General features: G+C 36.8%; 1 long non-coding RNA gene and 1 pseudogene across 27 annotated transcripts in view; one reads left to right on the top strand and one right to left on the bottom strand.

Annotated features, from left to right (window-relative positions):
* Window positions 1–27,267, bottom strand: part of LOC147366889 (uncharacterized) — a 1,020,561-nt gene that overhangs the window by 407,879 nt on the left and 585,415 nt on the right. The window lies entirely within an intron of this gene.
* LOC147366895 (large ribosomal subunit protein uL3 pseudogene) lies at window positions 4,100–5,434 on the top strand (annotated as a pseudogene).

Raw genomic sequence — 27,267 nt, 5'->3', positions numbered from 1 at the left:
GGGACAGTGAAGATATCAAAAGTTGGGAATATATTACACTTGAAGAAGGATTAGCAACACTGCATTTGTTAAATTAAAACAAAACAAATGTTTTTAATCTGAGAGATAAGCCATTATTTCCCCACAGACCTTCAAGAAGAGGATCAGATGGGCTCCCAGGACAGATGTGATCAAGAGGTAATTTTGAGGAATTTCAAGTTCTTTGGTGACTTTCCAAATATTCTCTAGATTACTAATTGAGGAGATATTTATATAAAGACTAATAGAGAAAATGAGAGGAACAAGCCAAAGAATGAGAGGAAAAAATGAATGACGGCTGCATGGGGAAGCATACTCCTCTTTACTCCTCTGAAAGGCTGAGAAGAGTGAAGACATAATGCTCTGTATGACTGAAAGTGCTCTAAAATAAATACTCAAGGTGTGAGCTTTAACAAGTCATATCACCAGACTGATCCAATGTATGAATCTGAGAGTTCAATAAGGAGGTCTTCAACATTCCTTTCAGCCTTAATCTCTGTTAATTCCTTTTCTTTTGTAGGCTACAAGGAATTTAAAATAAAATGAACATATTTCATGAAGCTGCTGAGTCAAATAAGCCATTTTGGAAAAAATGTTCTTGATGCTTTATACCTTCTGAAGAAATGAAGAGTATCTTCACTTTGCTTTAGCGTAGTTTTACAGGGAGTTGATGCAGATATGCAGCCAAAGATGCATACTCCTTGGAAGGAAAGTTATGACCAATCTAGACAGCATATTAAAAAGCAGAGACATTACTTTGCCAACAAAGGTCCATCTAGTCAAGGCTATGGTTTTTCCAGTAGTCGTGTATGAATGTAAGAGTTGGACTATAAAGAAAGCTGAGTGCCAAAGAATTGATGCTTTTGAACTGAGAGAAGTGGTGTTGGAGAAGACTCTTTGGACTGCAAGGAGATGCAACCAGTCCATCTTAAAGGAGATCAGTCCTGGGTCTTCATTAGTAGGACTGATGTTGAAGTTGAAACTCCAATACTTTGGCCACCTGATGCGAAGAGCTGACTCATTTGAAAAGACCCTGATGCTGGCAAAGATTGAGGGCAGGAGGAGAAGGGGAAGACAAAGGATGAGATGGTTGGATGGCATCACTAACTCAATGGACATGGGTTTGGGTAAACTCCGGGAGTTGGTGATGAACAGGGAAGCCTGGCATGCTGTGGTCCATAGGGTCGCAAAGAGTCGGACGCAACAGCAATTGAGAACTGAACTGAGGCAGATATGATCAAACATCACATCACCATGCAGTGTGCCTCCTAGCCTCCCTTCCAACAATGCTGAACTTCAGAAATAGCTGGAAAAAGAAAGCATTTTCCTTGTGTTCAAGGTAGTAATACTGAAACTCAGAATGTCACGATCTTTTTTGAGGTTTGTCATTGATTTGAAATGTAGTCTAAAATAAATTAGTCATCGGTTTATGTCAGTGATTTATTCACATGCAAACTTCGAAGTTAGTCCTTATCTGCTTCTGTTTTTGGCAGACATACGAAGGAGATTGGAAAGACAGTCTGTGAAAGGCCTTGAGCTGCAGCAAGGCAGAGGTACACAAACATAAGGCTGTTTGTAATCATCATTATGCTGCTGTTTATTTTTGCTGAGTGACTCCATTTGACTCATAAACTCAACATTCCAGCAGTAAAAGCAAATGTGCTTTCTCCTTGGAAATTCATTTCATGTGTTTTTAGGGAAGGCAAGATTGCCCACTGGACAAAATTTCAGAAGGTGCAATTTCACATGAGTTCTTATGGTTTTTAGCTGAAGAAGCTATTTAAAGTTTTGCTTTCTAATTTTTTTTATGACATTCAAATCTTATTTCAATTAAATCTTAAAACAGTATCAAGCATATTTTTATCTGCAGGTTTCAGATTTGAAAGATAAGAGGGAGAAAGAAAAATAATGATCAGCAGAAAATTGTGTATCATCAACAATCAGAGAGAGAATGAACAAAAAAATGTTTCTAAATTGCATCATAAAATACTTATGAATAAACTTGACCAAGGAAGTGAAAGACATATACTGAGAACTATGAATCATTAATAAAGAAAACTGAAAATTATTCAAAGAAATGGAACAATAACCCATGCTCTTAAACTGGGAATAATATAAAAGGGCCACACTACCCAAAACAATCTACAGATTTATTGAGATCCCTCAGTCAAATTACCTGTTTCACAGAACTAGAACAAATAATCCCCAAATTTATATGCAACCATAAAAGAACCAGAATTGGCAAAGCAATCCTGAGGAAAAGGAACAAAACTGAAAGCATAATCTTCCCAGACTTCAGAAAATACTGCAAAGCAACAGTAATCAAAACAGCATGGTACTGGCCCAAAAAGAGACATATGGATCAATGGAAGAGAATACCGAGTCTAGAAATAGGCCCACACACCTAGTCAATTAATCTTTGACAAAAGAGGAAAGAATATATAATGGACAAAAAGACAGTCTCTTCAGCAAATGATGTTGGGAGAGTTAGACAGCAGTATGTGAATCAAAAAAGTTAGAACATACTCGCACACCATACTCAAAAATAAATTCAAAACAGCTTAAAGACTTGAGCAGAAAATTATACTGTAAAACTCCGAGAAGAGGATACAGGCAAAACATTCTGACATAAATTGTACCAGTGTTTTCTTAGGTCAATCTCCCAAGGCAATAGAAATAAAAGAAAAATAAATAAATAAACAAATAGGGCCTTACTAAATAAAAGCTTTTGCAAAGTAAAAGAAATCATAAACAAAATGAAAAAGAAAACCCACAGAATGGGAGAAAATATTTGCCAATGATGTGACCAACAAGGGACTAATCTCCAAAATATATTAACAGCTCATGCAGATCAACAGCAACAATAAAAAAACAACCCAATCGAAAAATGGATAGAAGACATAAGTAGACATTTCTTCAAAGAAGACATACGGATGGCTAACAGGCACATGAAAAGATGGTCAACATTGCTAATTATTAGATAAATGCAAAACAAAAGTACTATGAGTTATCACATCATACCAGTCAGAATGGCTGGTATCATCAAAAAAAAAAATCTATTAACAATAAATGCTGGAGAGGGTGTGGAGAAAACAGAACCCTCTTACACTGTTGGTGAGAATGTAAACTGATGTAGCCACTACAGAAAACAGTATGGAGGTTTCTCAAAATACTAGAAACACCTTAGACTGTGAAATTTTTGCACTTTGTTTTATGTCCATGGATATGTTCCAGTGTCTCCAAATTTATAATCCATGGAAAGTTGAATCAAATTTTTACCCTACTGTTGTGTGAAAATTATATAAATCTTAATTATGTTGAATTGGGTAACAGTGTTTTTCAGGTCTACTATATCCTTCTACTTCTCTGTATATTCATTCTATTAATTTGTGCAAGTTTGATATTGAAACTCCAAATAAAAAATCTTATTTTATCTACTTAAAATACTGCAATATATAATGGAACTATATGTAACCTGATTCTGTTTTCCAAGTCTCCTATAAATGTGTTATCATACTTTCATAATAAAAAAAAAATTATTTTTTGCCCACTCCTGGACAAAATTCTAATTCAGATACATACCCTCCTACGGTCACAGCAGCACTATTCACAGTAGCCAAGACACAGAGAAAACTTAAATGAACTTTGACAGATGAATGGATAAAGATGATGTGGTACATACACACAGTGAAATACAGCTCAGTCATTAAAATGAATGAAATAATGCCATTTGAAGCAACATGGATGGACCTAGAGATTATCATACAGAGTGAAATAGTCAGAGAGACAAATACCATATAACACTTACATGTGGAATCTAAAATATGACACAATGAACTTATCTATGAAACAGACTCACAAAAACAGAGAATAGACTTGTGGTTATGAGGGGTTGGGGTTAGGGGAGGGGCATATTGGGAGTTTGGGATTGCAAAGTACTATATATAAATGCAAAGTACTATATATAGAATGGATAAATGATGATGTCCTACTATATAGCACAGGGAACTCTATTGAATATTCTGTGATAAACCATAATGGAAAATAATACTAGCTCTACTGGCAGCTTCCAACGGGCAGGATGTCTCACAGGAAGTTCTCTGCTCCCAGGCACAGGTCCCTGGGCTTCCTGCCTCAGAAGCACAGCAGCCAGCACCATGGGAAGGTGAGGAGCTTCCCCAAGGATGGCTCTTCCAAGCCCCTGCACCTCATCGCCTTCCTCACTACAAGGCTGGCAAGACCCACATTGAGAGGGAGGTCGATAGGCCAGGGTCCAAGGTGAACATGAAGGAAGTTGTGGAGCCTGTGACTATGGTGGAGACTCCACCATGTTGACTGGGGCATCGTGGGCTATGTGGAAATACCCCAAGGCCTCTGGACCCGTAAGACCATCTTTGCTGAGCATATCAGCAATGAGTGCAAAAGGAGCTTCTATGAGAATTGGCATAAATCTAAGAAGTAGGCCTTCACCAAGTACTGCAAGAAGTGGCAGGACATAGATGGCAAGGAGCAACTTGAAAGGGACTTCAGTAGCATGAAGTACTGCCAGGTCATCCATGTCATCGCCTTCACCCAAATACTCCTGCTTCTTCTGCACCAGAAGAAGGCCCACTTCATGGAGATTCAGGTGAATGGAGGCACTGTGGCTGAAAAACTGGACTGAGCCCATGAAAAGCTAGAGCAGCAGGTCCCTGTGAACCAAGTGTTTGGCCAGGATGAAATGACTGAGGTCATTGGGGTGATCAAGGGCAAAGACTACAAAGGGGTCACCAGCCGTTGGCACACTACGAAGCTGCCCCATAAGACCCACTGAGGGTTGTACAAGGGTGCCTGTATTGGGGCATGGCATACTGCCTGGGTGGCCTTCTCTGAGGCTTGGGCTGGTCAGAAAGGGTACTACCACTGCACTGAGATCAACAAGAAGATCTACAAGATTGGCCAGGGCTACCTCATCAAGGACAGCAAACTGATCAAGAGAAATGCCTCTACTGATTATGATCTGTCTGACAAGAGCATCAACCCTCTAGGTGGCATCGTCCACTACGGTGAAGTGACCAATGACTTTGTCATGCGCAAAAGCTGTGTGGTGGGAACCAAGAAGCAAATGCTCACTCTGAGCAAGTCCTGTAGATAGAATTCAAGTTTATTGACACCACTTCCAAATTTGGCTATGGCTGCTTCCAGACTGTGGAGGAAAAGAAAGCCTTCATGGGACCACTTGGGAAGGACTGAATTGCAAAGGAAGAAGGGGTCGAATAAAACAGATTGTACAGCTGGTGGAATCTCAATAAAATAATTTTCCAGTGGGGGAAAAAAAGAAAATAATATGAAAAAGTATATATGTCAGTCAGTCAGTTCAGTTGCTCAGTTGTGTCCTACTCTTTGTGACCCCATTAACGGCGGCACACAAGTCCTCCCTGTCTATCACCAACTCCCGGAGTGGTGTCCCCTGCCCACTGAGTCAGTGATGCCATCCAGCCATCTCATCCTCTGTCGTCCCCTTCTCCTCTTGCCCCCAATCTTTCCCAGTATCAGGATCTTTTCAAATGAGTCAGCTCTTCGCATCAGGTGGCCAAAGTATTGGAGTTTCAGCTTCAACATCAGTTATACCAATGAACACCCAGGACTGATCTCCTTTAGGATGGACTGGTTGCATCTCCTTGAAGTCCAAGGGACTCTCAAGAGTCTTCTCCAACACCACAGTTCAAAAGCATCAAATCTTTGGTGTGTGTGTATGTATGTATATCAGATCAGATCAGTTGCTCAGTCATGTCCGACTCTTTGCGACCCCATGAATCACAGCACGACAGGCCTCCCTGTCCATGACCAACTCCCGGAGTTCACTCAGACTCGTGTCCTTCGAGTCAGTGATGCCATCCAGCCATCTCATCCTCTGTCGTCCCCTTCTCCTCCTGCCCCCAATCCCTCCCAGCATCAGAGTCTTTCCAATGAGTCAACTCTTCGCATGAGTCAGCCAAAGTACTGGAGTTTCAGCTTTAGCATCATTCCTTCCAAAGAAATCCCAGGGCTGATCTCCTTCAGAATGGACTGGTTGGATCTCCTTGCAGTCCAAGGGACTCTCAGGAGTCTTCTCCAGCACCACAGTTCAAAAGCATCAATTCTTCGGCGCTCAGCCTTCTTCACAGTCCAACTCTCACATCCATACATGACCACAGGAAAAACCATAGCCTTGACTAGATGAACCTTTGTTGGCAAAGTAATGTCTCTGCTTTTGAAATGCTATCTAGGTTGGTCATAACTTTCCTTCCAAGGAGTAAGCATCTTTTAATTTCATGGCTGCAGTCACTATATATCTTTTAATTTCATGGCTGCAGTCACTATATATATAACTGAATCACTTGGCTATATAACAGAAATCGCTCAGTCATGTCCACTTCTGTGACCCTATGGACTGTAGCCCATCAGGCTCCTCTGTCCCTGGGATATCCAGGCAAGAATACTGGAGTGGGTAGACATTTCCTTCTCCAGAATACCTTCCCGACACAGGGATCAAACCCAGCTCTCATGCATTGCAGGCAGATTCTTTACCATCTGAGCCACCAGAGAAGCCCATAGCAAAAATTAACACATTGTAAATCAACTATACTTCAAAAAAAGAAACTTTAAAAGATTACACAGCATGTTCGAATATCAATTCTTAACGCAGAGTCCGTTAATATAACATACGACTAAGGTTATTCCTCCTTTAGTATTAAATCTTGCAACTCAATATTTTGCCTCACAGAAAATTTTGAAAAACAAAAACTTATTTTAAATTCTATTTTATATCTATAATGTTTGATCAAAGCTTTAATTTTGTCACTGTGTATGTGAAACTGGATGGCCATAACAACAACAGTAGCTGTTTATTTGTCGGACACCATTTTAATAGAGCCACTTCCCTGGTGGCTCAGACGGTAAAGCGTCTGTCTACAATCTGGGAGACCCGGGTTCAATCCCTAGGTCAGGATGATCCCCTGGAGAAGGAAATGGCAATCCACTCCAGTACTATTGCCTGGAAAATCCCATGGACAGAGGAGCCTGGTAGGCTACAGTCCATGGGGTCGATAAGAGTTGGACACGACTGAGCGACTTCACTTCACTTCTATTATTATTTGCCAGGCAGTTGCCTGAAATAATCTTTATGTAAAACTCTTGAATCAGTGCTGCTATTATTTCATTTTAAATTTTAGGAAACTAAACCACAGGAAGATTGAGGAATAAACTATTGAAGTCTTATAGTGACTGAAGGCACAACTGAGATTTGAATGTATGCAGGCTGGCTCCAGAGTCCCATACATTTATTACAATTCTACAAACAGTCCCTTTTTCAAGGGCCTCTACTGATTTTGGGGGGACCTGGTCCTGTACATAAATAGTGATTGTATCACCATCATTTACTGTATGTTCACATGAAGTGTCAGTTAGCTCTGAATTAGGGTGGGGAGCTGGAATATGACACTTGGATGACAGCTAAAAGACACAATTTTAATTCTGGCACTTGTCTTGACTTACTGTTTGATCTAGAATTAGTCATTAAACCTCCCTGGGCTACAATTTCTCAAGGGTAAATTAATTAAATTGTTGGGACATGAGATTGATAAAGTTTTTTTCCAAATGATTACATGGAGATTTTATAATAATAAAGAGTTTATTTAAAAATAATTGATGTGACTTTATCCAATTTAGTAATGAAATCAATTCTACTGTTATAAAAATATGGAAGAAAATGTACATGGACTTGATTTGGATTTTTAATAAAAGGCCAGGTTGGTTCTTTTTTTTTTTTTTTTAAGCTACAATTTAAATTTTTAAGAAAAAAACAAAACATCAGGATTTCCATCATAAGAGAGCATATAAGTAATAACAAAAAAGCAATTGTTCACATGTTTATATTTTGGGTTAGTGTATTTTTTTCATTAAAAAAATACCTCTATAGGAAAAATAAAAAATGCTACAATGATATAATACATGAATTCTCATAAAATTATAACTTAAGACAGGGAAGGGGCTTTTCCTTGATTTGTTAAAGCTATAATCACTTGGAAGAAACTTATAAGTATTATGCTGATTTAATCAATAGGATTGACTACATAGTATGATTCAGTCTCAAAACACTAGGTGTGGCCAGAACAGAGGTTGAAAATTACTAACTGCTCTGATACTCTGGCCCATCACTGTTGGGTGAATAAGCACCAACTAACAAAAGTAATGTAACTAGGAACCATTGGATGTTAGATGCATTATCAATATCCAGATTTTATATGTTTCTGTACTATTTTTGGTACTGGTAAATATGTGTAGGTGAACTAGAAGACAAAAGAAAACATGTGATCGTGATCAACAGGGATAAAGGAGCACTGTCTTGGGATTCTCTGTACTCTGGCATATCTTCTTCTGTGATCAATTGAAGTAATATTATCTCATATATAGCAAAAAAAAGAGGTTATTGGAGTCCCCAGGCATGTACAAAGAATTCGTTTTTAGTTTATATCAACAACAACAAATTTTATCAAAGCATTCAAGCTTTCCAGTGACACCATCATACCTATAGGACAAAGTCCTGGAATATACAATATTTTTAAAAAGGGGCCTGATTATCATTATGTTCTTTGAGGCATAGCCAGCAAATGACATTTAGAAAAGAATCATGCCTTCCTAAAACCCCCACAAATCACAAAATGCTTTCATAGACTTTATGGACTAGGAAACAACCAAGCGAAACAGATAACAGTATCCCGGGTTTTTCGAAGGGGAAACAAAGGTTCAAATACACTGTAAATTATACATTATTTAACTTTACAGTAGAGCTTTCAACCAAAGTATTTTGTTTCTAAATTAAAATATGTAAATATTTTCTTCAATTTTTACTATAAAAGTAAAAATCTGTGACTCCTACAAAACTTTCTGATGATACTAACATATCTGAGGAATAGGCCCAGTAAATTCATTTATTTGTTAGGAAATTTATTAGGGATTTATTTGGAAAACAAATAGCTTCAGATGTGATAATAAAACAATTATCTAGAATATACAAAATTTTCCCTTAGAGTATAAAAATATCTAGCTCACAAATCTAATGCAAGATAGACATCTTAAAGACCAAACGTCTGTGTCTATCATCAAAGTCTTTAACTTTGCAAGGAGATGTGATCTACTATAATTGTATCCCTCTCTGTACAACTGTACACTACAAATACATCGTTGCTTTGGTTGAAAGATAAAGATTCAGTTGCTAGAAAAAACTTCCAGACTTGTTAAAAATGGTTCATTTTAATTGACGATATCTTTATTTCTTCTTTGCTGTAGGCCATATGTTACAACAGAAAGAATTTTTATTTGAGACAAAAAGATCTGGAATTGACTTTCTACTCATGCATCTACCATCTGTATGATATTAATCAAGCCACTGTGATGGACTTCTCTATGGTCAATCAGCGATATCATAGACCTCCTTCATCGCTGCCCTTTGCCAGATTCCTCTGAGCTCTGCCTGCCTGCCAAGATCTCTCATCTTCTTTGCTTGATCCATCACCAATTTTCTCCTCTGAACATGTGCTTGTGTATAATCCTGAGTTATGGACATTCCCAACCAGACTGATACCAACTAATTTTCAAGTGACCTTGCTGCAGGGATAGAAAATCTAGACCCTGGTCATCAGTCTGAGTACCTTGACCATTATTCTGCCAATTCTTTCTGCCTGACTTGAACATTATTCCTCTTCTAGGTCCTCATTCTGACTCTTCTTCTTCCCTCTTTCCCTCAGTGAACATGGAGTACAGACAGACTCATGTTTCATCAGGGCTCTTGGCTCTCGGTCTTGGCATCTCCTGTGCTGTTCTGTTATATCATGATCAGGCAATGGCTCAAAAATCACACTTCAGAACCCTTATCTATTTTTGATAAGGAGATCTTCTACAGATTCAATCCTTTCTCTTTGAAATTTTCACATTTCTGTTCAAAGAAAATAACTTTACAGCCTTCTCATTGAACAAAATATAGATTTCAAGAATATATAAATGAGTTTGCTTTAATATCTACACTATTAATCTCTCTCACACAAATGTTCTGAATATTCTGTTTGTCCTCTTAGGTATATTTTTCACAATCCTCCACGTTATGCCTTGCCCCAGAAGACTGAATTCATCATCAGGCTACCTGGCTCTCTAGCTTTCATTTTGGCTTGAGCAATGGAAGGCTGTACTGGCAGGAAACCAGTGTGAGATGGTAGAGAGAGGCTGAGCTATTTGTGCCCCAATCCCCACAATGCAGAGGGTAGACAGAGGCTGCATCCTCTAGTTGGGAAGCCCCTTTCTTACAACAGCAGCTCTAAGTAGGTCATGTAAACCTCTCTGTCTCCTTTCCCCACCTCACTGTTACCAGCCCATTCCCCTCTTCCTTAGTCCTACCTATACACACACATTAATAAATAGCATAATCATAAAATCCTTCTTACTCCTTTTGTATGTCACCTGCTTTTAATAGAATCTCGACTGATACGGTTTCCCCACACCAAGTTTAACAGAGTTGTATCTGCTGCAAGTGCTTAGCTCCCTTTTTAGAAATAATTGGTCCCTGAACGTAAAGGGAAGAAGGAACTGGCAGAAATAGTTTACAATCCTTCCACCAGGATTTTAAAATGTAGTTTCTCAGTCATACTCTATAGATATATAAAGATATATAAAGCAGTCAAATTTAATAGAACATTTTATATACTTTAATAATGTTTAAGGTTTAATTCTATAAAGGAATATTTGAGGTGAAAAAAAGAAATTAGTGATATTTATCCTTTCTTATTCAGTTTATTTCATACTCAGATTTTTTAAAATCTTTTTCAAGTCTGGAAAATTCCCTGCTTAAAAATCAGGTCTATAATTATGATCTTGAGAGTCTAATGATTTTAGTTTTCCCTTTCCCTCTAGCCCCTTTTGAAGCTACATCATTAAATGATCATTTGCACATTTTTTTTTCTTATACAACTGATGAATAGTACAAGGAAATTCTGAATAATCAGCCAAGCAGTCATGTTAGGTTTTCAGAGAAGACATTCTGGCTTTTGCTTAGGTAATTGCAAAAGAGGACAAATTTTTTTTTTTCCCCTGGATACTTCAGTGATCATCTAACGAATTGTTCCTACTATCCAGTACCAAATTTCAGCTTCAGATGTATTTCTGTTCCGCTTTATCATATAACTTGTAAGATCAGTAGCATTTGCTTTAGTAATTATATATCAGCAAACATTCTGAGCTTTCTCAAAAGGTATTCTGATAGACTTCTAAGCCATGATAATTCAAGATATTGCTGGATGACTGTTGTATCAGAGGCAATGGCATTTCTCTACCACTAGTTTTCTCTTGTGAGTGTATCACTAGCCCACATTTTTCAGGTTCTTATGCTCAGTTCAGTTCAGTCACTCAGTCATGCCCAACTCTTTGTGACCGCATGAATCACAGCACGCCAGGTCTCCCTGTCTATCACCAACTCCCGGAGTTCACTCAAACTCACTTCCATCGAGCCAGTGATGCCATCCAGCCATCTCATCCTCTGTCATCCCCTTCTCCTCCTGCCCCCAATCCCTCCCAGCATCAGAGTCTTTTCCAATGAGTCAACTCTTCACATGAGGTGGCCAAAGTACTGGAGTTTCAGCTTTAGCATCAGTCCTTCCAAAGAAATCCCAGGGCTGATCTCCTTCTGAATGGACTGGTTGGATCTCCTTGCAGTCCAAGGGACTCTCAAGAGTCTTCTCCAACACCACAGTTCAAAAGCACCAATTCTTCAGCGCTCAGCCTTCTTCACAGTCCAACTCTCACATCCATACATGACCACTGGAAAAACCATAGCCTTGACTAGACGGACCTTTGTTGGCAAAGTAATGTCTGTGCTTTTGAATATGCTATCTAGGTTGGTCATAACTTTCCTTCCAAGGAGTAAGTGTCTTTTAATTTCATGGCTGCAGTCACCATCTGCAGTGATTTTGGAACCCAGAAAAATAAAGTCTGACACTGTTTCCACTGTTTCCCCATCTGTTTCCCATGAAGTGATGGGACCGGATGCCATGATCTTCATTTTCTGAATGTTGAGCTTTAACCCAACTTTTTCACTCTCCACTTTCACTTTGATCAAGAGGCTTTTTAGTTCCTCTTCACTTTCTGCCATAAGGGTGGTTTCATCTGCATATCTGAGCTCAGTTACAGTAATTTGACAAGATTCTAGCTCACTCTGAGAAAAAAAAAAATGATGGGTGCCATTCTTAAACCTGCTCTAAGAAAAACTCAAACCATAAAGTCATCACATTTTTTCCTTCTTTTGGCTGAATAATATGGAGATAACAAACAAGAGTGACCATGAAAATCATGTGTCATAGAAAATAGACACATATCAGTACAGGTTGCTGAACTGCGTGAAACAGCATCCCTGCCTGCCTGCCTGCCTTTTAGAATTTACCTTTTATTGTAACTGAGCAAGAAATACACTTCTCTTTTGTTTGAGTCAATATACATTTTAGGTGTAATTTTTTTTACAAAGAATGACTTACCCAACACTAACAATGTGACCAAATAATTCTTTCTCAGGATGATTGAAAATAGTTTTTTTGTCTAGTGAATTTTTTGGATACTATATTTTCCTCTAGATGCTACCAGTGTCTTTCCTTTTACATGGAAGCTTTCAAAAAATGTTTCAAAAAACACATTTAAAAACCACTTGAGAGCACAATTAGATTCATCCATTCTAGTTGATTCTTAGCCTGAACAAAAACAGATATATTCTGTGACTCAGATCTTGTAAACTGGATTGATATTAATCAAATAATTGCAGGAAAAAATATTTACAAATATAACTATTTTGAAGGAAAGAGTAATATGAAACACCTGGCTTGGTATGGTAGCAGGACAATCTTTGATAAAGTAAATGAAATCAGTACAAGGAGTAGGATTACATCAGGTAAACAAAAGCAGAGATTGCATCCCAAACAGTAGAAATAGTATGTGCACAGAATATGTGGAAGGAGGGAGGAAACAGCACAATGTCTTGGTAAAAAGCCACTGTACCTGGAGCACACAGCCAGCTATGGGGTTTGAGATAAGCCCAGAGAAATTGATGACAGCCAGAGTATGCAAGACTTCATTGGTCATACTCTTCTTTCCCATTCACTTTGTAAGTCACTGTGACCTGGCTTCCACATATTTGGAAAAATGACTTTGTCACTGTACCTATCAGTTATCACCACTGATTTCCATTATTACCACTGATTTCCATTATTACCAAACACTCCCTCTATTACTGAACACTGCTTCCTCTTCTGTTGGAAACATCAGTGCCCCACTCTCTTCATTCATCTCTAAAATTATGGCAGATTATAATTTCCAGACCTTGCCTCAACAATAATGCCAGTCCATGCTGTTCTAGAACCCTACCACTACCATACCAAGCAGTGAGCCTATTTCTTCTTTACTTGAAATGAGATGAGTTGTTTGGCTATCTCAATATGCAGAATGTAGAAAACGAATGATACTTCACTTCCAAGGTTAGTCCATAGAAAGCAGACAATTTCCATCTGGTTCTCTCTCTTGAGATGATCACCTTGCATCCAGCCATTATGTTGTTAGGAAGCCAAGTTCACATGAAGAAACCACATTTAGGTATTCCAGCCAAAACCAAAGCTACAATTTCAGCCAGCAGTCATCACCAACCACCAGATATGAGTGAGCAAGCCTATAGATGATTCCAGCCTTTAGATTTCATGTTGCTGTAGTTGATGAGTGAAAACAAAGACAAGCTGTCCTTGCTGAGCCCTGTCCAAATTTTCAATTTATGAGCTAAAGAAAAGTAGTCATTGCTTTATTTTTACAATCTTTGGAGAAGTTTGCCACACAACAATAGGTAATCAGAGCATATATTTTGATTCCTTCCATTTTTCTTTATTAAGTCCTTTTCTTTAGTGTAATAGTTTAATAAACCATGTTCTGCAAATTAGCCTTCCTTGGTCCAAATCATCACTCTATCACATTCTACCTATGCAAGAGTACAAATTACTATACCTCATTTTAGTCATCTGCAAAGTTGGTAAAACCATGGCAAATATCCCATGGTGTTATAGCAGGAATTAAATAATATAAATCATGTAGAGCATTTATTATAGTACCTGGCACATAATAAGTACTCAATTAAAGTGTTATTTTTACTTCAACCCTGAAACTTTGCAGTTTCCCAGCATTTTAGCCTTAATTCTACTATCTTATTTGATGTGTTCTTCCCAAATTCTTAACTATTCCCACTGTTTCCATTATCAAAGTGACATTTTCCTTTTTTGGACTTAAGTAGGTTTTCAGGGCACATTAGAACCAATTGCATTTTATAATTTTTCAAAGTTGTCTAATATGGTACAATATTTACTCTCCTTCTTCAGTATATGTTATTAATATAGAATTAAGAAAAAGAACCAGGATGTGCTGAGAATTTAAAATAAAAAGTATGAGTCACCTTACAGCTAGATGGCTTCTTAGAACCCAAGAAACTGGAAGTAAGGGAGAATAACACTGTTTGCTTAGGGAAAAAAATCTTGTTTCAAGCAAAGCAAATCTTGGAGAAGTATAAAGACAAAAATATAATTACCTCTATTTGGAATGGTTAAAAAAGTCTTTTTTTTATTTTATTTTATTTTTAAACTTAAAATATTGTATTAGTTTTGCCAAATATCGAAACGAATCCGCCACAGGTATACATGTGTTCCCCAACCTGAACCCTCCTCCCTCCTCCCTCCCCATACCATCCCTCTGGGTTGTCCCAGTGCACCAGCCCCAAGCATCCAGTATCCTGCATTGAACCTGGACTGGCAACTCGTTTCATACATGATATTATACATGTTTCAATGCCATTCTCCCAAATATTCCCACCCTCTCCCTCTCCCACAAAGTCCATAAGACTGATCTATACATCAGTGTCTCTTTTGCTGTCTCGTACACAGGGTTATTGTTACCATCTTTCTAAATTCCATATATGTGCGTTAGTATATTGTATTGGTGTTTTTCTTTCTGGCTTACTTCACTCTGTATAATAGGTTCCAGTTTCATTTTAAGTTCTGCTTGTTTTTAAATTTTCATTGATTGTGGTATTTGCTTCTGGTTTTACCCACTAAACACCTTGTATATTTATCTGAAAATAAACATTTCTCATTAATAATTTGAAATTATGTTTTAAAACCAACACAATTGTAAATCAATTATTCTCCAATTAAAAATAAGTTAATAAAAAATAAAAGTAAATTTTTTTTTAAATGCATCCTTTAAATCAGTGTTCTTAGCAGAAGTAACATACTAGTGACCATCAGTGACCTGAAAGGGTTGGCATGCCGAAAGTGATTATTAATAGCAAAGTGAATCTTCCAGAAGAGTAATCCAATAAGAATTATTTCTAACATTTCCCATCCTTCACCTTGTCAAATGTGTTTTGTGCATATCTTTCTGGTTCAAGGCTAATGATGGGTAGCATATAACACTCACTACATGTCAGAAAGTGTTCTAAGCTATATAGCAGATTTAACTGCCATGAATTTCAAAACAACACATTGGTACCATTATCATCTCCATTTTTTAGATAAATCAGGAAGGTTTAAGCCTACCTAAATTCTTGGCAGCTACCTAAGTAAGTACTTGTTCGGGTGGGGATTTGAACAACCATTGTCTACCTCCAGAACCCTGGTAGTCACTGTACAATTTAATGAACCACTGAGGTCTATAGTATATGGTCCAATCTCTACAGCACAGCCATCAAAATCTTCCCTGATCTGTTCCCAGTTCTTGCCCACCTATCGCTCCCTCCCCTTATCTGTATACCAACTAGCTCCAACTAAACTAGAAGAGTGACCATTACTCAAGAACACTTTGCATTTTTCTATCCCATTGTCTCTTTAAAAACTCCTACATTTGGTATGCTTTTCTTCTTCCTGTGCCAAATTCCTGACAATTATCATCAGTTCAGTTAAGTCTCCTCCATGGAGACTGACTTGAGGTAGCCTTATTTGTGACACAGAAACAAGTCCTATCTTTTCCTTTCCTCAGGAAATATTCTTCTTACCTCTCATGTATTCATTTAACATGTTATATCCTACACACGCTAGTAAAGTAATGCTCAAAATTCTCCAAGCCAGGCTTCAGCAATATGTGAACCATGAACTTCCTGATGTTCAAGCTGGTTTTAGAAAAGGCAGAGGAACCAGAGATCAAATTGCCAACATCTGCTGGATCATGGAAAAAGCAAGAGAGTTCCAGAAAAACATCTATTTCTGCTTTATTGACTATGCCAAAGCCTTTGACTGTGTGGATCACAATAAACTGTGGAAAATTCTTCAAGAGATGGGAATACCAGACCACCTGATCTGCCTCTTTAGAAATTTGTATGCAGGTCAGGAAGCAACAGTTAGAACTGGACATGGAACAACAGACTGATTCCAAATAGGAAAAGGAGTTCATCAAGGCTGTATATTGTCACCCTGTTTATTTAACTTATATGCAGAGTACATCATGAGAAATGCTGGACTGGAAGAAACACAAGCTGGAATCAAGATTGCCAGGAGAAATATCAATAACCTCAGATATGCAGATGACACCACCCTTATGGCAGAAAGTGAAGAGGAACTAAAAAGCCTCTTGATGAAAGTGAAAGAGGAGAGTGAAAAAGTTGGCTTAAAGCTCAACATTCAGAAAACGAAGATCATGGCATCCGGTCCCATCACTTCATGGGAAATAGATGGGGAAACAGTGGAAACAGTGTCAGACTTTATTTTTCTGGGCTCCAAAATCACTGCAGATGGTGACTGCAGCCATGAAATTAAAAGACACTTACTCCTTGGAAGGAAAGTTATGACCAACCTAGATGGCATATTCAAAAGCAGAGACATTACTTTGCCAACAAAGATTCGTCTAGTCAAGGCTATGGTTTTTCCTGTGGTCATGTACAGATGTGAGAGTTGGACTGTGAAGAAGGCTGAGCGCCGAAGAATTGGTGCTTTTGAACTGTGGTGTTGGAGAAGACTCTTGAGAGTCCCTTGGATTGCAAGGAGATCCAACCAGTCCATTCTGAAGGAGATCAGCCCTGGGATTTCTTTGGAAGGAATGATGCTAAAGCTGAAACTCCAGTACTTTGGCCACCTCATGCAAAGAGTTGACTCATTGGAAAAGACTCTGATGCTGGGAGGGATTGAGGGCAGGAGGAGAAGGGGACGACAGAGGATGAGATGGCTGGATGACATCACTGGCTCGATGGAAGTGAGTTTGAGTGAACTCCGGGAGTTGGTGATGGACAGGGAGGCCTGGCATGCTGCGCTTCATGGGGTCGCAAAGAGTCAGACTCGACTGAGCGACTGATCTGATCTGATCTGATCCTAAACATTCTGAGAGTAGAAGCTTTTGTACCTTCTTTGTTCCCCCCAAATTACTGGCATAAAGCCTTGAATAAAATCAGTTTTCCAAAACTGGTTTGATTTGATTTAGGTTCATCATTCCATGTCACTCTGCAACATAGCTAGCATTCTAAGAAATTGTGAAGAATCACTGTTCATAAAAACCTGATGAATAATCTTTTCTGTTAACATGGTTTGGTGTTCTGGCATCTAGTATATATGTAAGATATGTGAAATACCCAGACTCTACAATTATTTTTATTTTATGATAAAATATGAATGACAAACATTTCCAGTTATTCAAATATATCATCAAAGATGACTGAAAGGTCAAGTTGACATATTCAAGAAGCTGAAGATTACTATGTTATTTGATTAATTTAAAGCACTCTTGACATTCAGCCATGGTAATCCAATCAAAACAAGATTATGTGCTTTGTGCCTTGGGATGATTCAGTTATTTTTCTCCATTCTTCATAATTAACAACATGCAAGCAAGTGTATTTTTTTTCAAAATAGAGATGTCACAATATGTTTCAAAAAATAACACAATATATGTTCATCTTCTTCATGATGTATTTGTATTTTATGTACTCTATACTGCAGACTAATTCATCTCTGTATTAAATGTTTCAAAACAACAATGATATTTTCCTACCTTCATATTTGAATTCTCCTAACAACATTTATTCTATAGAGGTACAAAATTTCCTTTAGTGGTCATAAGTCTTATATATATATTTTTTTCTTTTTTGGTGTGTGGGGAATTTAACCAGATCATCCTGTTTAATCTTTCCAATGTATGCAATTCTCTCTCTCTCTTCTGCTATCTCAAAATTAATGAACTTTCACAACTTAAATGTTCATCTATAACATAAACGTTCATCCATCTTAACTATTTTTTTTAGTTTGTTTAATACGTAGTAGGCAAGAAAGTACCTAATCAAAAGGTACCAAAAACGTCTCCTGCTGTATTGATACAAAGCCACTGGAGTAACACAGAAACCAATTGCCGTGGTTGGTTGTAAAGCAACCAGAGAAACATTCCCAAGGGCAAAATAATATTGTGGCTCAACCCTCTACGAGTGGGAGTGTTTGATTATGTACACTCTCAGGGAGTTTATAAACCAGGTAGAACAATCAGGGAGTGCTTAAGTTTAAGCACCACTACAAGGAGGATATTGACTAAATGAATTTTCTCTACAATAGAATTACCCTGCTGTGTATAACCACGGATTTCAATCACTTTGATGTATTAGCCAATCAGTTCAAGCAAGTTTAGTTTTCTTAATGGAGCTTAATCAGACTTTTACAGAAAATATTTTTATGTAAAATAATTCACCAACATAATGATTTGTTTTTCTCTTTCCTGGCATGTGTTAGAAATCTGGTCTCTTTAGCCAGACTTCTGTACACTGAGACACTAAGATTTAATACCTTTGGCTTTGTAAGATGCACGAAGGGAAGCCTGTCAGAACATAATTGCATAACTGCCAAAAGAGAGTCAGCACATATATTTCACAGAGCAGAATATCCCCAGCAAGGCTCCAGACTTGTAACCTTTTCTTAAAATCCCATTTTCTTTTTAAAGCTTCTTCCCACTTTGGTTCTCATCTAAGCCATCCATTGTGGCTCTTATCCTGTTTTACCATACCTTTGTTCTTATCTGGATAACTGCATCTGACTGTGCCTATTCTCACAAAGCTGCCCTTGACATTTTAAGGGGCTATATACTTCTGAGTTTTTACCTCTTTTGACCGCAGACCCAATTGCTGCTGTTTTGGTATGAAATTACCTCTAAAATCTTTGTTTAAATAAGGATGAAGCTTATAGTCAAGCTCATAGTCAAGTTCAACTTACAATGTTTTGATTTATCTTCCTGGAAAGATGTTTAACGCAATTATAATAGCTGATGGAAATATGTCATTTTGCCTGAAAGTTAAACAACAGACTCAGGCTTGTATTAACCAATCAAGGTAAAAGGATGACCACTTTGGTCTGGATGTGTAATTCCTATGATGTACATGTGTACACATGCACACACATGGAAGTTAACAGTGAAGACTGTACATCCATAAATTAACTATATTTCTTTCTTTATAGATTATCAACAAAATGATGTTGGACTCTATCAGGGGATCAATTTAGGACAAGCATTAAAATAAGCAGTACTTCGAAAATATACCTTAAGTGCGGTTTAGAGGCATCCATGTGAATTCCTGGCATCTGGTCCCATCACTTTAGATGGAGAAACAATGGAAACAGTGGCAGACTTTATTTTCTTGAGCTCCAAAATCACTGCAGATGGTGACTGCAGCTATGAAATTAAAAGATGCTTGCTCCTTGGAAGAAAAGCTATGACCAATGTAGACAGCATATTAAAAAGCAGAGAGATTTCTTTGCCAACAAAGGCCCATCTAGTCAAAGCTATAGTTTTCCCAGTAGTCATGTATGGATGTGAGGGTTGGACTATAAAGAAAGCTGAGCACTGAAGAATTGATGCATTTGAACTGTGGTATTAGAGAAAACTCTTGAGAGTCCCTTGGACTGCAAGGAGATCCAACCAGTCCATTCTGAAGGAAATCAGTCCTGAATGTTGATTGGAAGGACTAATGCTAAAACTGAAACTCCAATACTCTGGCAACTTGATGCAAAGAACTGACTCATTGGAAAAGACCCTGATGCTGGGAAAGATCAAAGGCAAGAGGAGAAGGGGACAAAAGAGGATGATATGATTGGATGGCATCACTGACTTGATGGACATGAGTTTTAGCAAGCTCCAGGAGTTGGTGATGGACAGGGAAGACTGGTGTGCTCTAGTCCATGGGGTCACAAAGAGTTGGACATGATTGAGCCACTGAACTGAACTAATGTGACTTCCTGATTAACTTAAGTGCTGCTCCTATTCAATATAAATATGCTTGTGGCTATGTACATTTCATACATCATTTGCACTATTCAATAACATCTGAAGAATATTAATCAGGCTAAAATAAGAGATGGAAAGCTAAAGAAATTCAATATAAACATGTAGCAGGGTGAACTTTCTGACCTCTCTTTGTAGAACAGAGTTAAATCTATTACAAAGAATTAGGCAACAAATACACAGAAAGGATTTGCCACAGGGTTATCAGATTTCATAATAATCAGCAACAGTGATGCAACCTTCCTGTGAATTTGAGAACTATGGAGTTTAAATTAAAATGAAATGCCCTAGATTAGGCATGAGATAAAGTTACCCATTATATTATTAATTTTAGTTAGATTATTTGTAGCTTATGTTCTTTGATCTGAGCTAAGCAATTAAGCCTATTTTACTTTCTAATTGGATTATAGTGTATGTCTTGCTAAATCCAAAGATAAGTGAATGTATAGGCCCTATATACGTGTACTGCTTTGGGGTGAGTATCCTGCTTATGAAAATGTGCATGCATGTAAGAACACATTCAAAATTTTATTTGACAATAGCAGTCATGGTGATATTTCCAGAGATATTGTAAACCATAATTTTTTCCATTTATGAAATGTGTCCTGTTGAGTTCCTAGTATTTAAAGCAGAGGATTTTGAAATACAGAAGAAGACATTTCCTAGTGGGAAGAATCTGAAGGATGCCAGTATATAAGGAGGGATCCAGGAGTCCAGAAGAAAAAATATAGACCACTCAAAAAGGGAGATGTCTCTGTCTTTAAGCCAAATATATGATTTGATGGTGTAGCTTTATCTTGAACCAACTTTCAGGCTGTTGAAAACTTTCAATTATGTTAAAGATGACTTTTGAGATTAAAAATAATGATAACTACAACATTTGACTGAGCAGTTACTATATTCCAGACATGGTAATAAGCATTTTACATAAATCATCTCATTTAACCTAGCATCAACCCACTGGAGTAAATTTTTTGTCAAGTCCACTTTCCAGAAAACATGAAGGAAACAACTGAAAATGTCAAGACTAGAGGCTTAATTTGACTTGATGCCACTGCTTTGTGTCAGAAGAGTGCCTTGAACCCAAGTCTGTATGACTCCAAAGCTTATACATGTTTCAACCACTGCCTTTCTCTATAGCAATTCTAATTCAATCAAGAGTTTTAAGAACCTCTCTCAGACTCCATTTTCCACTTGTAAAACGGAGCCTGAAATGCCTACAACTCTTAGTGATATTGTATAAACTAAATCATTCCTATTTTTAAACATAATTAGTGTGATATCATCAGGGAACACAATAGACTAGTCTATACATTTCTTCTTTTCTAGATTTTGTTTTTTCTGGCCCTGCCACATGGGATGGAGGCTATTAGTTCCCCAACCAGTGATGGAATCTGTACCCCCTGCATTGAGAATGTGGAGTTTTAACCCTAGACCACCAGGGAAGTCCCTATTTCTTTTTTGAAACCCCAGCTACCAGCTACATGTAGGAATCATCTAGTGCTTGAATACAACAGCGTTTATTTAACACACTCACTTCTGAACTGGTCTTCTTGCTTCCCCTCCTACTCTCTCTCCTACGGCTTATTTCCACCTATTAGAATGATCCAAATAAAATGTAAGTCATGCAGCACTTTGTCAACTGACAATGGTTTCCCATTTCACACAAAAGCTTCTTTCATAATTCACAAGGTCACCATGATCTGACTGCACATCTGTGTCACTTGGTCTCATGTCTGTCCCCTGCTCACTGCACTAATTCCACCAGATAGACGCCTGCTATTTCCTCATATACTGGCAAACACTCAGCCCAGGGCCCTTGTGCTTATTATCCTTCCTTCTACCTGCATACATAAGTTTTGCTCCTTTTTTAAACATAAGTCTTAGCTCAAATGTGACCTTCTCTGAGATGCACCCCGACTGCTTGACCAAAGCATTATGAAATAGCACGAATACTCCACCAACACTACTCTCTTCACTGTTTACCCCTGAGTCTCGGTTTTTTTCATAACATGTATTGTATTACTCTCTATTTACTTATGTATCTATAATTTTTATAATTATCTTACTGAAACATAGATACCATGAGAGAAAAGGAAAAGAATGGCTTTTTTTTTTTTCTCACTGTAGCTTCTCCAGAGCAGAAAAGTGCCTGACACATTGCATTAATTCAATTTGAAAAATGATGAGTGAATGAATCAGCAGATATATATTGATGCTCATTACATTAAAGGTACTATGTTAGGTATTATGAAATTAACATGGTATTACACACTTCATTTCCAAAGATCTTTTTCAATCTTCTCATATGACACAAACTCTTACATAACACTGAGCTATTACACTTGAGAAGAAGGACATGTTCCTACTGGGGAGGCTCCAAGAACAGAAATGCTGGAGTAAATTATCTGATTATGTCTAATACCTGCATTTCTCGAAATGTGCCTAGAGCCAGGCACATTTATAAATCTACTCTAGGTTAATCCCATTTTATATTTTAAGGGTAACCCTCTTTGTATATAATGTGACTTACACTAGTAAATTTAAAGCTGACTCATATCTTGCCTGATTTTCCAGAGTCTGAATAATGTACAGGAACAGAGTTCAACTTCTCCCCTACACTACCTTTTGGTATTTCTACTCCTCTCTCTCACTCGCTCTCTCTCTGCTAACTGCTCCTATTGCCTGCTGGATATATCCTAGTCTTTGCTGTTGGAACTTCTACCCTTTGCTTAACCATATGATGTAGTATCTAATCTCCCCTCTGACCTCTCATTCCACTGTTTTCATTATGATATCACTCTAAGGTCACAATTTTGAAGAATGTTTTAATTTAACAAACACAAATCATTGTGACCAAATCTACTGATCAAAGAAATAAATCACTATATTTAAAGTCAACAGCTACACATACTATCACTTAATATCTACTGGTATTTATTTTTATTACTCATTAGGTGTGCATATCCACCCAAAATGTATATGGACTATTTCATCATTTTTACATTGTTACAGTATGCTGTGGTAAGTTAACTGTATATAAGAAATGGGGTTTCAATGAAGCTATAAATAGAATAAAAGACTCTGTGTTGGAATAAGACATTCTTGTTCTAACAAGAATGGTAGAACAAGACATTCTACCGTGGCTCACTGTAAGAGTTTTCTATTAATTTTTAATGAGACAATAGTATATAAAAAGCACTTTGTAAATTTAAGTGATTTAATATATAAACTACAATTTATAGAACAATTCAAAGTATACATGATTTTTCAGATTTAAAATATTCTTATCACTTTGCCACATGACTCACTAAGTATGTGTTATAAATGAAAAGAATATTTTTCATCTGATACATAATAAAGATTTTACAAAGATGAATATGAAAATAACATATGACATACTGAGAAAACTGGATGAGATTGAACTATATTTTTAAATAATAAATTCTATTTAAATTAAAAATAAGAGGCTTGTTATATTATGAAGTAAAAATAATTTGTACTTTATAGAACACCTGTCTGTGTATTTACTTTATAATTGCATTTTTTAAAATGTTAATGTGAATAATATTTCTTTTGAGCTAGACAAGAACATTAAAAATTAATTAAAATGATATTCCCAGGGAAAATATTTAATGTGCTTAACATTTAACATATTATTGTAGGTGTTAATTATTAACACATTCCATCATATCTAAATGAATATCTGTGAGGGTCAAGTCAGGATGCCTATACCTTCAGACCAAAAAAATCATTATAGCATCTTGAGTTTGGTTAGCTATTTAAACTTCTCTACCTATTCAGCACTCTCATTTTCTATTACGAACATTCATTGTCTCAGGTTGGCTGTTTTTGAAATATTTTTCTAAGACCTATGGCCTTAGAGTTTATATTTATTTATTTATTGTTGTTTGCTGCTGCTGTTTAGTTGCTAAGTTGTGTCTTACTCTTTTGAGACTCCATGGACTGTAGCCTGCCAGACTCCTCTGTTCATGGGATTTTGCAGGCAAGAATACCAGAGTGGGTTGCCATTTTCTTCTTTAAGGAATCTTCACCACCAAGGGATTAAACCTGCATCTTCTTCACTGCAGGGGGATTCTTGACCACTGAGCCACTGGGGAAGCCCCATCTGTTTAGTAGTGGAAATGTTTTATTATATAAGACTTTGGGAGTGTGGGAAAAAAAAAACTCTCCTTGCAAAGTATACTACCCTGGGCAACTTACATGAGTTTTACTTTCAATAACCCACATTATAGCTGTGAGGATGACATCATAAAAATACATAAAGCACCTGATACATATGTAATAGTCAATTTCTACTTCCTTTTCTCTTAATTTCCTATTATGAATAAAAGCCAACATTGCTCAATCCTTAACTAGTATAGCCATTACCTTTTCAAATTTAATTCTTACTAATTTACATGTCCTACTTTTATATTCAATGTATCCTTTAATCAAACATAATGTCTTAAACATGTTCTTCCTAATACATGGCCATTTCTTCTATTCATACAGTTTCCTATAATAAAATAATCTCCCATAAACTTTAATTAATCTATCACAATTTTACCCAAATTTCACCATTCAAGCAACATGTACCACTGAAAGAATCTTCTATTTCCGTATCAGTATGAGCCCTTTTTCTATGGTTTAATAAAACTGTATTTTTATTTCTTTGCACATTTTTTTCATGGCAGGAGAAGTAGTTTATCTTGAAATCTTTCACAGTAGATACCTCAGTAATATTTAAAAAAAAAGGTGTTTTGGGCAACTGTCTGTGAAATAAAACTACAAAACTGTTCTGCATTCCATCTAAAATTTGTAATACAAACAGATTCTCATAAAGCTCTAGAGTGTGAAGAATTTGAAAGCCAATATTCTTTTCTACTTAAATAAGAAAATACAGTGTTTTGGGGCTATTTTGTCATTTGTTAGAAAAATTCCAGTATAAAAATTCTAAGAACAAGGTTTTGCTAAACTCATTTTTTCAACTTCCTTATTTGATTGCTTTTTAAATTGAAAGAATTTCTTTCTACCTTCTCTATCCTGCTTTGAAAAATTCACACACACACACACACAAATGTACTTGCATGTCCTTGAAACTGCTCATAACTTTACTGATAAAAGTTTTACTGTTGTCATTTTTGACAATTGAATTTAATTAAAATTATCATATTGTATTCTCTTCTTTAATTGCTATTCAAATTTTAGGTGCTACATGGAGAATAACTAAAAACTTGGGTTTTTTTTCAATGCAATCTTTTTCTAAGTCACTTCTCAAAAGTATATGTCAATAGGTTCTGTTTCTTTTTGCAATGAAGACAATTTCATATCTGAATTTCTCTCATTATAGTCACACATTTCTTACTACCATTTCTGTTGTTAACATGTTCGCTCTGACTTTGCTAGCAGGACTGATCTTGTTGATTTTCTATTGAACTGGGTAGACAATTAGCCCTGTATTATCTGCATAGATAGTTGGGCCTTCCTAAGTCATTTATCAATTCTTATTACCATGAATGTGGGAGTAATTGAAATTCTGTGTTACCGTCACCTGCCATTGAATGTGACTTGAATTCTCTGTGATACCTTCCTGGCTCTTCTCATTATACAACTTCTGGTAATTTATGCACTCTGTGAACCTTCCAATTCAGTTGTGTGAGATATGAGATGTACAGATGTTCTGCAATACTGCCACAAAATATTTCATAGAAAATAAAGGAAGTTTAATATATGACAACCATATAATAATGTACTAGACGTGCTCTAATGTGGAATATGTGGGGTTACAGAGAAATTACAGAGAGAAGCTTCATGTTTATCTTTTCTTTAATAATAGAAAAATGCCTCTAGCTTAACTTATTACAATATGTCCCCATATGATATTGCATTTTCTTCCACATGATAGGTAATTTAGGACTGCCAAAGCCTTATGATTCAGTGAGAAATCAAAAACAGAAGTGTGTAACCCTAGCTCAGAAGAAATTTCCTTATATGCTAAGGAGTTATATCAGTAAGTACTCACTTCTCTCCTTTCAGTCACTCATGCAAAAGTCATCAAGCTTGGGGTTCTGGTGTCTTCTAAATGGTAGATTCTTAAATTCATTTGAGATTGTTAAAATTTTTTAATTCATGGAATTAAATTACTGTAGTTTATGTAAACGTCCATGAAAAACAGGGGAAAGTTACATCTATTCATTGATATCTTTTAGCTCAAGAGTGTCCTTTGCACTACTTGTCTGTTGATTTAGCATCTGAGTGAATGCAAAGTTACACCCTGCGCGATCCACTGTTTACCCCAAGTTGCATGTAAACTATAAGCATAGCCTACCCTAATTCAGTCAGGAAAAAATTTTTTTCCAAAATAAGTCTTTTTCTTGAGTTCATTTATTAAACTCTGTGACTAAATATTTCTAGAATCTCCTCTTTCTTTTCCAAATATTAACAATGACTTAGTCCAAGTACTTTCTCTCCTAGATGATTACTAAGAATACTTTTTTTCATTTGACACTGCTCCAGATAGATTTTTTGTTAAAGGAAATTCCAGTACTTTGATTTTCACATTTAATGTCCTGAAATGATTTCCCATTAACCACAAAAAAAGTATATGTACCATACATACCAGACCCTTCTTAATCAAAACAATCTTTCCTGTTCCCTTTCTTAATATTACCCACTTGGAAAGTAACTATAGTTCCCAATACTCAAGATGCTCACTCATATCTTTGCTTTTTTTTATACCTGAAATCTTCTTAAACTCTCCTCCCCATCAACATATGGTCAACTTTCTACTTAGAAATCAGATCCTGATAGAGTTACCTTATAACCCTACAATTCCACTTCTGGGCAGATATTCAGAGAAAATTCTAATTTGAAAAGATAGATGTGCCCCAATATTCATTATAGCACTATTTACAGTAGCCA

The sequence above is a fragment of the Bos grunniens genome, chromosome 8 (assembly GCF_055505025.1).
Source record: "Bos grunniens cultivar Pamir isolate PY7600 chromosome 8, Bosgru_T2T1.0, whole genome shotgun sequence".
Lineage (NCBI taxonomy): Eukaryota > Metazoa > Chordata > Mammalia > Artiodactyla > Bovidae > Bos > Bos grunniens.
This window is presented reverse-complemented; position numbering and strand designations above follow the sequence as displayed.